The 12,605-nt window shown below is 41.5% G+C and overlaps 1 pseudogene; it reads right to left on the bottom strand.

Moving 5' to 3' along the window:
* Positions 1-367: 367 nt before the first annotated feature.
* Positions 368-2,561, bottom strand: LOC105089291 (CXXC-type zinc finger protein 5-like; annotated as a pseudogene).
* Positions 2,562-12,605: the final 10,044 nt, after the last annotated feature.

The following is a 12,605-nucleotide window of genomic DNA, read 5'->3' as shown; positions in this document are numbered from 1 at the left end:
ATTTTCTACACAAAAACTGCATCTTCTGCACAGACAACGTTGACACTGACGCAGGAAGAAAACTGATTGTACATTTTTTGCCCAGGAAGTCTTAGTACTTTATAGATTCGTCTGTACCTCTTTTTTTGTTGTTCTTCCAAAAAATCAGTTAATTATTTTTTTCTTTTTCTTTTTATACTAGAGACGTGGAGATGTTAAAATGACAACAACAACTATATATATGTAAAAACAGGAATGAAATCTGCGAGAGAATATTTTTGGTTCTAAAGACAGTGCATCCATTTGTTTTTGCTTGAATCCCTTGCCAGAGGCCACACTAGCAGTGACATTGCACAGAGAGGGCAGCTTTGGGTTCCCGCCACAATCACTAAAACCACCGGAAGGAGGCTCCCATCGGAAGCATCACCTTCTGGCAGGAACAGGAGACAAAAACAAGGAGAGAGTTCACCCAGGGTCTGGCTGGGCCTGGTTAAAGATGTTCACCCCATGGATGGCCTCACGATGGAGGGATGGGCATGGAGTAACAGAGGCCACCCCGTGGAGTTCCTGCCATCCTGGCCAGGCCAGAGGAGAAGCCTGACCCGCTGGGCCACTGGAGGGCCCGGAGCACCCAGAGGCCTCCTGAGCCACTGTGCCCAGGAACACTCCTTCCAGACAGGAAGACTCCTTTCCCCGGTCCAAAGGCCACAAGCGCCAGGTGCCTGTGGTGCATCTGAGAGTTACGGTCACGTTTCTGTCAAATGAGTACGTGTACACGTGTGCACTGGACACATACAAGGTGTGTGCCTTGAGCTGTGCTACAGTGATTAGCGTGTTTGGAGCTGTGCTAGGAAGGAAGGATGCTTGCGGTGTCTATTAAGAGCTGCGCCTGTAATAAGACTGGGTACTGGGCATGATGTATGTGTGTGTGTGTGCGTGTGTGTAACTGTCTCTACACTAGATGAGAGCAGGCGCCTTTGTGTGCACACAAGTGTGTTCTCTGGACAGGAGGGCAGATGCATGCTGGGGCTTGGGGTAGGGGACAGCCACGGCTGGGGTGCCATTGTTTTACAGCCATTCTGTACATTTGCATCAAGCCCTTTTCTCAGAGGGGCGGGGACAGGGCAGGGTCAGCAGGCTGAAAAGTTGCTTTTGTACCCAGGCCTGACACCAAAGCAAGGTGTTATGGCTGAGGGCATGGGACAGGCCCTGCTACAAGGGTGGCGAGAAAACAGCATGGGAACCCTTCTGCCTTCTCAAAGCCAATCCCACAGTGGCCAAGGCTTGCCTGTACTCCAGGCTCAAGCCATCCCCTGGTCCCAGCCCCGTCCACAGGACCCCTGGCCATTAAGTATGCAGCCAGACTGGTCTTAGGGTCCCAAGGCACCCCAAATTTGTTAACTAGGTGCCTAGAGCTAGGGTTCTTCCAGGCCTCAGAGCAGAGCAGTCAGCACTGGAGCTGCTCTATCCTTGGGTGGCCTCAGGGGGAAAAGTTGGTCTCTGAAAGGGCAAATGAAGGGCTTACCCCTCAAAGCCACAGGGTCCACCAGACAGAACCCCTCAAATGGGGCAGAGGAGAGTCCCGGAATCTTGGGTCACGGACTGGAAGCGTTAGGACATGTCTGAAAGTCAGAGACTTAGTACCTCTGTGGGAATCTCAATCCCTGACCCAAAACTCCAGGAGGGGTTCAGAATCCGGGGGCTTGGAGAGAATGCTAGGCCCCTGCCTGGAATTTCATGCTTGCCTAAGCTCAAAACAACCAACGGGCATCTATCTGAGGATGTGGCTCTGACTTGTGGGGCAGTGAAGCGGTGTCTTGGAGCCTGCCCTAAAACCCTAGAGCCCAGGGATGGGCTGGGCATCCCACAGACACTCGCCCAGGCAGGAAAGGTGTGGATCTGGGCAGGAGTGGGTTTGGACTGCCGGACAGGCGCAAGAGCCCACACACCTCCCTCTAAGGCGTGTAAGTTACCTCCAGCGCAGCAGAAGGCTTGAGTTCCTCACATTTCCTCAATTTGCAAATCTGATGGCTAGCTTTTCGGTTCTTACAACTGCTGCACTGCTCGCAGCCGATGCGCCGCGGGCAGGGCGCACACAGGCCGCAGCGTTTCCGCTTCTTCCCGGCGGAGCTGATGGCGGCGGAGGCCAGCTCTCCCTGCATGGGGTACCCGGCCAGGCCAGCCATGTGCAGCGCGCTCTCAGCCAGGAACACGCCCGCCGAGGTCATGATGAAGACGCCTGGGCTGATGGGGAAGGCGCCCAGGTAGGGGAAGTCGGACTGGCCAGTTGAGGGCTTCGGCACCCGCCAAGCCTCCATGTCGGGCAGGCCGGGCGCCCGCCTCGCTCACCCGCGGTCGGCGCGCCTGCACCACGCGCTTCAGCATCTCCGTGCACTGCGCGAACTGCCGCAGCGTCAGCTGTCCCTCGGCTGCCAGCTCCGCGGCCCGCTCTGCCTTGCCCAGCAGGCTGGCCACAGCACCACGTTCGTGCTTTTGTCCGCCGCCAGGTCGTGCCCACTGGCCAACAGGGAGGCAGCGGCTGCAGCCGCAGCAGCCTTTGCAGCAGACTCCCCGCCCATCATGCTGCCAGCGCCACTGCCCCCAAGGGAAGAGCTGTGGGCGAGAGGGCGGGGGCGGCGCAGGCGCTTGTTGAGGGGTTCGCTGATGATGCCGCTCTTGTTCCGACGCTGGGTAGGTGGGGGCATCGTCTGCTACGGAGGCGGCTGCACTCTTGCCTGCCACTCCCGCCTTCCCGCCGCAGCCGCCACTGCAGCCTCTGGCGTTGCTGCTGCTTCTGCCGCCTGTGTCCTGGAGGCCGCTGCCCAGGCTGGACGCGGTGGGGCGGAGGCCTAGACCCCGCGTCTGCGGGAGCCTGCCAACTGCGAGGGGTCCACAGACGAGCAGCGGGCCCTTCTGCCCACGACAGGGACGCCGGGGAGGCCTTGCTGCTCAGGGCAGGTGCACGTGGACGTGTCGTCACTCTGAACTTCGGGGCAGCCGCGCCGCCAAACTTTCCATCGACGTGCAGCGAACTCTGGCCCCCGCCACACCTAAAGTGGTATATTATTTTAAATTATATAATATTTGTTAGGTTGTTTATTTGAGATTTTTATTTCTTTAAAAAATTTATTGAAGTATGGTTGATTTACAGTATTATACTAGTTATTAAAGTGTTCAACATAAGTGGTTCTATGTTTTTATAGATTATACTCTATTTAAAATTATTACAAAAAATGTCTGTATTTTCCTGTGCTGTATAGTATATCCTTGTTGCTTTTTTATTTTACACAAAGTAGTTTGTGTCTCTTAATCCCATACTCCTCTGTCACCCCACACAACTGGTTAACTATTTTCTTCTCTGTATCTGTGAGTCTGTTTCTGTTTTGTTATATACATTCATCTTATTTCTTATATTCCACGTATCAGTGATAACATAACATTTTTCTTTCCCTGACTTATTTCACTTTTGCAAATGGCAAAATTTTTATTGATTTTGAGGCTGAGTAATATTTCATTATATATATGTATATCACATCTTCTTAATCCATTCATCTGTTGATGGGCACTTAGATTGCTTTCGTATTTTAGCAATAGTAAATAATGCCTCTATGAACATTGGGGTGCATGCGTCTTTTCAAATTGCTGTTTTTGTTTTCTTTGCATGTATACACAGGAGTGGAATTATTGAGAAATATGCTAGTTCTAGTTTCAGTGTTTTGAGGTACTTCCATACTGTTTTCCACAGTGGCTGCATCAATTTACCTTCCCACTAACAGTGAACAAGGGTTCCCTTTTCTCAACATCCTCTCCAACATTTGTTATTTATAGACTTTTGATGATAGTCCTTCTGACAGGTGTGAGGTGGTACTGTTGTTTTGATTTGCATTTCTCTAATTATTAACAATTCTGAGCGTCTTTTCATGTGCCTATTAGTTACCATATGTCTTTTTTGGAAAAATGTCTATTCAGGTCTTCTGCCCATTTTTTGATTGGGTTGTTTATTTTTCTGATAATGAGTTGTATCAGCTGCTTATGTATTTTGAATATTAATTCCCTGTCTGTTATATCATTTGCAAATATTTTCCCATTCAGTAGGTTGTCTTTTCTTTTTGTTGATGATTTCTTTTGTTGTGCAAAGGCTTTTTAGTTTAATTAGGTTCCATTTGTTTCTTTTTGCTTTTATTCCTTTTGCTTTAAGAGACAGATCTAAAGAACTATTGCTGCGATTTATGTCAAAAAGTGTTCTGCCTATGTTCTCTTCTAGGAGTTTTATGGTTTCAGGTCTTACACTTAGGTCTTTTATCCATTTTGAGTTTATTTTTGTATATGGTGTGAGGAAATGTTCTCATCTCATTCTTTCACTTGTAGCTGTCCGGTTTTCCCAGCACCTCCAATTGAAGAGACTGTCTTTTCTCCATTGTATATTCTTACCTCCTTTGTAATAGATTAATTGACCACAAGGTGTGGGTTTATTTCTGGGCTCTTTTCTGTTCCATTGATCTATGTGTCTGTTTTTGTGCTGGTATTGTGCTGTTCTGATTTCTGTAGCTTTGCAGTATATTCTCAAGTCAGGGAGCATGATACCTCCAATTTTGTTCTTTTTTCTCATGATTGCTTTGATAACTTGGGGTCTTTTGTATTTAATTATATTTTATAATTTGTTATTGATAGTATAAAGGAAGACTATTATTTTTTATCCTTAAATATAGCATAGTACTTTTATCATTTGGTATTACTTGTTGATCATCCTTTTTAATGTGAATGTTTATAGCATTACAAGTAATGAATACTTTACTTCTTCTCCTCTAATCTTTGTTAGTCATTTAATTTCCTGGCCAGTTCTGCTCAACAGTAGCAGTGATAATGGGCATCATTATCTTATTTCTGATATTAAAATGAATGTATTTAAATTTATCCATTTGTTGAAATGTATTTATAAATTTTGTAGGTAGCTTTTATGAGTGAAAGAACATTTACATCTACCCATATTTTTATAATTGTTACATCATTTTTATCATTCTTGGTTTGGTCAGTAAAATGGAATTATTCTAAATATTATTGTAATAAAGATGTTTTTAAGACAATAGAACACCTATGAATGTATAAAGAGCTGAGTGGGTGAAGATTGGAAAGAGCTTCACTAGAAGGTCAGGGGGTCTCTGATGACTTCAGTCTGAAGCCCTGAACAAGTGAGTCTCTCAGTCTCCCACATTTGTCAGAAAAGTTCAGGAATTTTCAAGTCTCTGGTAAAAGCCAAGGTCTTTTCTGTCTTGTTCTGTAGCAGCCAAGTAGGAACTTGTAGAGAAATCTGTGAAACCATGGTGTCTGGCTGCCACAAGCTTCCTGGAATGAAAACTTTTCCTCCAGTCACTTTCCACATACGCAAGGTCTTCTTATTGGCAAATTCTAGCCTGAAGCAATGGGGAAGGAGATTCTAGAAAATGATGTTCCTCGTACCTGCTATGCAAAATTGATCTTAGGAGAGGATATAGTAAGGCAATGTTAATGGCTGACAATCTAGCAAAATGGCAAATAGATATAGAAATAGATAGACAGCATATATTGAAATGATTGTGTAGATTTTTTCCCTTTTATTCAATTTGGTGAATCACATTGATATAACTTTTTGATGTAGAACTTCTCTAGACTAAGTCCTATTTAGTCATGATGTATTATTTTAAAATGTAGTTTGGGATCTAAATCTTTTACAATATCCTAAACAAACTATTAAGTATGTATATCATACATAAATGTTTTTGGTAAGAAATCTAAAAGGATGCACTACACTAAGAAAGAAAGTGAATTGAGGAGAAAGTTTTGTGATATGAAAAGTGAGAACAAATAAAAGACTTAGTAATAATTATCACTACCAGAGTGAGCAGTGACTAAAAGTCATTCGAAAAAAGCAATAAAGTATCCAGCAATGGAAATTTTCATTTAAAAGTCAAGACAATTTTCATTTAGTAATACATTGTATTTGCTTGTTTCATAAAATACTACTTGCATGGTATTTCTTATTTACCATACATTAGCTGACTTTAAAATATTATTTTTTTAATTTTCATGGCAATGCTTTGAGGTAGATAACACTATTATTTCCATTTTACAGACGGGAAAAGTGAGACTTAAAAAGTAATTGATATGTCCAATATCACAAATCTGTGACATGGAACTTGGAGCTTGGGTTTATACCCAGGCAATTAGTTCCATGTAGTGCTATTATTTACTAATGTGTTATGCTACTTTGATGCTGCAGTTTGGTGGAGGGATAACTGAGAGTCTAGAGGATGGTACTGACATGCCAAAGTTTTTGCCTTTTTAAAGAAGAAAACAGAGAACACGAGGCACTGTACTTTTCTCTTTAGATCGGATGCTAATATTCATAACCTGATTGACTCTGACCATCCCACAGGCACTGAATATACAAATTGTATTTCTAGCCACCCACATCCACTAACTTTCTATCATTACGATTTCAAATTTGGAGTTCATGGAAGTTGATAGGCCCTTCGCAGGCTGTGTGATCATTCCTGGTACAGTGAATTGTGGTGAGAGGGGATCATGAATATAAACACATCTGGTGTAATTGACCCTTATTGGACTAGAGGGCAGTTCTCGAAGAATTGAAAATTGTGATTTTGGCACAAAGCTCAAAAAGTTTTACAACAATGGCCCGAACCTAGTTGTTTATGTGGCTTATCCATCTCCACCTGGATTCTAAAGTGCCCAGATCTCAGTCTAGCACCTTGCAAGGGGTCAACAAGCAAGAACTGTGATCAAAGTAACGCTGAATGCCAAAGGCTCAAGGAATCTTTATAAGAAGGATGATAAGAATTTTTCCATTTCCAATTGTTATAAGCAAAAATAAAAAGGTTCTAGTTTATAGTCAGAGAGATTTTATTTAAACAGAAGAAAAATTTACTGGAGTTACTCCTTAGTGATCGAAAGTACTTCCTTTATTGTTACATTCTACTTTACCCTCTCAATTATAGTCCATGAAGTAAACGTTGACCCACCTGGATGTACGGGGGCAGGAAAAAGGTATTTTTTTAACTTGGGTAGTAACCATTACTCCAAATATATTATTTCAAAGAGGGAATAACTCATCCTAGAAAGAGAAGTACCCATCGTTTATCCTGTAACAGCTCGTATTAAGCATTAGCGTGGGGCAGATTTATCTGCTGCATGAAATATGCAGTTTTCAGGGACTCAGCCGCCACAAATCTTGGTTCAATATGTGTGGGTGGGACACACTCCGTTTCCGGAGATTCTGACATGAGTGCTTCATACACTTCACTTAAGAAACATTCATCTAAGAAACATCATGTTGCTTTCAGTCCTTGGTTGGGGGCTGTTTTCCTCTCTCCAAACCTGTAGAGGTCTGCAAAATACTCCTCCTGCCCCAGGATGATGAGTTAGTTACTTTGTTGGAAGATCTTCTGTAGGATTTCGAGGGGTCAACTGATCTTTGTTTAAATTTACCTACAGATTTACCCCTTTTGTTGCTCTTTATTGTTTCTTGCAATTATTTCCCTCTGGTATTTTGTGAATTTGTTTATAATACTTGTTTTTTCTCTTAGTTATTGCCCAATTTTTGCCTTTTTTTATGCCTCCTTATTTCCTTTGAAAAATTGTAAAGTTGATTCGAGACTTTGAGTGATACCGTTGTCCTCCAGAGGAGACTGGCTTTTTCTTTTGGCAGACAGTGGAGACATAGACGGGAATTCACAGAAAACGGGTTGATCTGTTTTGAATCAGAGCCTCGGTGTTTTTAAGTGTTTGTCTAATTCCATTTCGCTCTTACTCTTACAGATTAGTCTTTATGATCTAAAGCCTGGAATGATTACCAGTCCTCTCCTTCCTTGGCCCCAGTCCGAGGAGACTGTCAAAAGCATTATTCAGCTTTTAACATCTTCTGCCTTTGGGGGAAAGCAGCACCACATGCGGAGATCTCCACTGTGAGCTTCACTTCTTCCTGGACTCTTGGCTCCTGGGGTCTTCACTGCCTTAGTAATACTCTTGCTCCCTTGTGTGCTTTGTAATTTATATTGCAAAGTTGGTGGTCCTTGGAATTCTCTCTTTGCTTTCTTTTAGGGTCTAAGATGAAGATTCCTTCCTACAGAGCCAATTTATATATATTTTTTTCTCTCCCAGTTGCCTGGGAGTGCTACTATGCTAGACTCATTTCAGTAGAGTTACTTGATTGAGGTTTTTGCTACCACACACAAGGCCTGAATTCAGTCTGAAAACGCACATGAGGATTGTATAATGCCTTCAAATTCTCATATAAAATTTTTCCCTTTGCCTAGCGGGATGATTGATGCTAGCTAGTTTCTTACTGTCTCTTTCTGCACAGTGGGTTTATTTCTCATTAGCTTGTGAACATTTAACTCCCATCTTTAAGGATAAGTACCCATTAACCTCCCTACCTCATGCAGAACCTAACCTTTATTTCCTATTGCTGTCACAATGAAAGTCTGTCAACTTGAGCTTCAGAAAATACTCTCAGGATAGCAGCTGGCCTGTGTACTTGCTTCCTCGTAGAAGTCTGCTTTCATTTGGTTGTTTTGTCTGGTTTTGGTGCTGTGTTTGAGTGTTTGTTTGCCTATATACATATTTTCTTTCTAAATAGCAGTACTTTTGAAAACATGATTCTGACAATATTTGTTTCCAGTACTTCACATTGTTTTGCAGTGGAAGGGAGCTAAATAGAATAATGCCCATTCTGGAACTGTCCATTATTAATTTTTTTTATTGAAATATAGTCAGTTACAATGTGTCTGTCTCTGGTATACAGCACAATGTCCCAGTCATGCATATCCATACATATATTCATTTTCATATTTTTTCCATTAAAGGTTATTACAAGATATTGAACATAGTTCCCTGTGCTATACAAAAAAACTTTTAAAAATCTATTTTTATATATAGTGGCTAATATTTGTAAATCTCAAACTCCCAAATTTACTCCTTCCCTCTCCCTTTCCCCAGTAACCATAAGATTGTTTACTAAGTCTGCAAGTCTGTTTCTGTTTTGTAGATGAGTTCATAGTGTCCTTTTTTTTTTTTTAAGATGCCACATATGAGTGCTATCATATGGTATTTTTCTTTTTCTGTCTGGCTTACTTCACTTAAAATAACGATCTCTAGGTCCATCCATGTTGCTGCAAATGGCATTATTTCATTATTTTTTATGGCAGAGTAGTATTCCATTGTATATATACTCAGCTTCATAATCCAGTCATCTGTTGATGGACATTTAGGTTATTTTCATGTCTTGGCTATTGTAAATAGTGCTGCTATGAACATTGGGGTGCAGGTGTCTTTTCAACTTAGAGTTCCCTCCTGATATATACCCAGAAGTGGGATTGCTGGATCACATGGTAAGTCTATTTTTAGTTTTTTGAGGAATCTCCATTCTGTTTTCCATATTGGCTTCACCAACCTACATTCCCACCAACAGTGTAGGAGGGCTCCCTTTTCTCCACACCCTCTCCAGCATTTATCACTCTTGGACTTTTGGATAATGGCCATTCTGACTGGAGTGAAGTGATACCTCATTGTAATTTTTATTTGCATTTCTCTGATATGGAATTGTCCTTTAAATGAAAGTTTATCTTTAGTGTAAAAAGAAAATTTTATCTTCCTAGAAGTAGTGAGGTCGTGGAGTATCTTTTGCAGAAGGGTATGTGGCAGTAGGTCTTATGAGTATTCTTTATCTCTTCCTCTAAGACAATTTTAAAACAACATTTTTTTTTTGCTAACATTTTTCTTTTTTAAAAATAGAACCTGTCTTAATTGACACTGTCATCCATAACATGCATATGCCAAAGACAGCAAATTTATTGGGGAATTGGAGAGAGAAATGCATATGGGTCTCTCTTTATTCCCAGGAAAGCACTGAACTCAGCTATTCTTTGGTCATTTTTTTCTTCAGTTCCCTGAAAATATGGCTCAACTTAGAGTCATTCTGTAACGTTGACTGTGTTGGAGTGCTCTGTTAGCAATATGAGAAGAACAACAAAGAAATGGGAAACATAGTCACCACAGACACAATATCTAAAGACCATCTTTATTAAGCAAACCTATCAAAAGACCAAGATATGGCAATATTCCTGTGATTGGAAGAAAATCTTAGAGACATTTTAAAAAAGTTTTAATATACAAAAGCTGATCATTTCTACCTGTAACTGTGTAATTCTCCCACTGGTAACTCGAGAAATAGAACTTCCTGCCTGTCTTCCTCACTTTATCCCTCCTCGCTTTCAGAATTTCCCTCCATCTTTAGAAATTCACCTAATGTCATCATACTGACAGGCTTATAAATAAATGAATGGAAAACAAGCCACAGGCTTTCAGAGAAGACAGGCAGTTAAGGGGACAGCTTAAATGTAGAGCAGCAGACGCTTGTGAGGTCCTAAGAGGGAAGATGATTTAAGGGATAAGTAGCTGAGATTTATTGAGAACCACCCTCATGTTCAATAAAGTCAGTCCATGTGAGAGCATCTCAGAACCGTGATCTAGTCAGAAGCTGATACTGTGATCAGTTTTTGCACTTTGTTTTCATGACACAGAAACACAGAGTAACAGAAAGACTGAACAATATGGAAAGTGGTTCTAGATATTTATCAGAGGGGGAAAAAATGCTGTTCTGTTGCCTTAGCGCTGAATGGGATTCAAGGGAAATAAAAATGAGTGAGATCTTAACTCCTGCCACTACAAGGTCCCTACGAAGCCAAGTCTGTACTTTAAAATCCATGACTTGTATCACCGCACTCCTGGTTTCAAATTCTGGATCGCATAGGAATAGATCCAGCCACATGTGTAAGACAAAACCATGCTGAAAGTGGCTGAACAGAAATAGAAGGGTTTTTTTTTTCCTCTTTTAAACATCTAGGAGTTTGAAATTTGGCCATCCAGGGTGAAAGCGTGGGCATCATCACATCTCACCCCCACTCCGCTGGCATCACATCTGTTCCCAGAAGTCAGGAAGAAAGGCAGGAGCCGGCTTAGTCTGTTTTAAGTGCCTGAATTACAGTGTTCCTAGAAGCCCCAACTAATGGCATCCATGTATTGTTAGCCAGAACTGTGTCCGCAGCTGCCTCTGTCTACAAAGGAAGATGGACAATGTAGTTTTTAGGTGTTCAGATTACCATCTCAAGAAATAACAATTGTGGATGGAGAATAAAAGGAGATTGGATACTGGGTGGTCCACTTACCAGTGCTCTGTGGGGTATGTACTTCACCTTACTATCTGGCAGGGGCTGTAGAGTATCATATATGCTTATTACTTGACCACATATTTATGATTCTCCTACAAAGGCACATTGTCAGGAGGTGAGGGCACATTCAAGAGGTGGGGCCATTTTTCTTGGCTTAGCCAATAGAATTGAGAGAAGTGATATGTGTCATTTCCTTGGGGAAGACTGAGAACTGGTATGCATTTGCTGTCTGGTGCAGAACTGGTAATGTTCTAGATGGCAGTTGCTTTGCCAGCCTGGGTCCATGTGATTACAATGAGCAGAGTTCTTTGGCTGATCATGATAGGCGTCGAGGATGCCACTTGCGTATGGTGTCGAGTCACAGCGATTCAAGGGTTACTTTTTACTGTCACGTGATCTAGCCTACCATCACAGTTACTTTCTAGCCCGAGATCTTAGAGAGTATCTGGTCATTTCTATTTCTTTATCAGTTTTTACATCATTTTCTCTTTGTATGCCTTTTTTTTTTTTTTTTTGCCTTTCTCTTCTTTCCTTTCACTGATCCTCACCACAGCCCTACCATCTCTTTCAAAGTGAACAGCACCTCTGAATACCGTCTTTCTCCATTACTGTCACTGAGCTCATAGAGCTACTTTCTCTGAGCTATGAAATAAGATAGCATAACTTACAGTGGCTCCGTCATCCTCGCCTTAGAACATCTTAAAGCAATAAGCCTTAACCAGCCAAGTGCCCTGTCTAGCATCTCAAATTGTCTTATTTTTCCACCTTTCCTTCCAAATTGTGGGTAAGGTTGAAGATTGGTACAAAAAGAAGCCTCTTCAGGTTGAATGCTTGATTAAACCTGATCATAGCTTAGCAAGTAAGTGAAGGTTTTGATTTAAATTTCTATGGTACCAGCCAAGAATGCAAAGGGTAAATAGGAAAGTTGATTCCAGATCACAAGATGTAAGGTTTAAAATGTAACTGAAATGACATAAAAGAGCATATTTCTTGAAACTTCACACATTCTAGTTAGAGTAGGCTTAATTGGCTATATATTGCTATGTTTAGATGTCATGATTATGGTATATTTTTAAAGTAGAGACAAGTAATACCTTCAATTGGTAAGAAAGTTTTTGTGATGATTACATCCCACAGAGATGATAGAAATTACCTAAATGTGTCTTGCTTTAGAAGTAAGATATTATGTAGTAATTAGGTCACAATGATCAGATTTATAACAAGTATATTAAGTGCACATTAATAGTAGAGAATGAGCAAGACTGTTGGAACTTAGAACTCATCTTTTAAAGTTTAATTATGCTAAATAGAGAGTGTCCTGGCATGATGATAAGGAGTTAAAGATTCTATTCCTCCCACTCTCTAATTATTTAGGGGTCTTTAATGAAATACATTATTCTCTCT

The sequence above is a fragment of the Camelus dromedarius genome, chromosome 1 (assembly GCF_036321535.1).
Source record: "Camelus dromedarius isolate mCamDro1 chromosome 1, mCamDro1.pat, whole genome shotgun sequence".
Classification (NCBI taxonomy): domain Eukaryota; kingdom Metazoa; phylum Chordata; class Mammalia; order Artiodactyla; family Camelidae; genus Camelus; species Camelus dromedarius.
The sequence above is the reverse complement of the archived record's forward strand: the minus strand, read 5'-3'. Positions and strand labels throughout refer to the sequence as shown.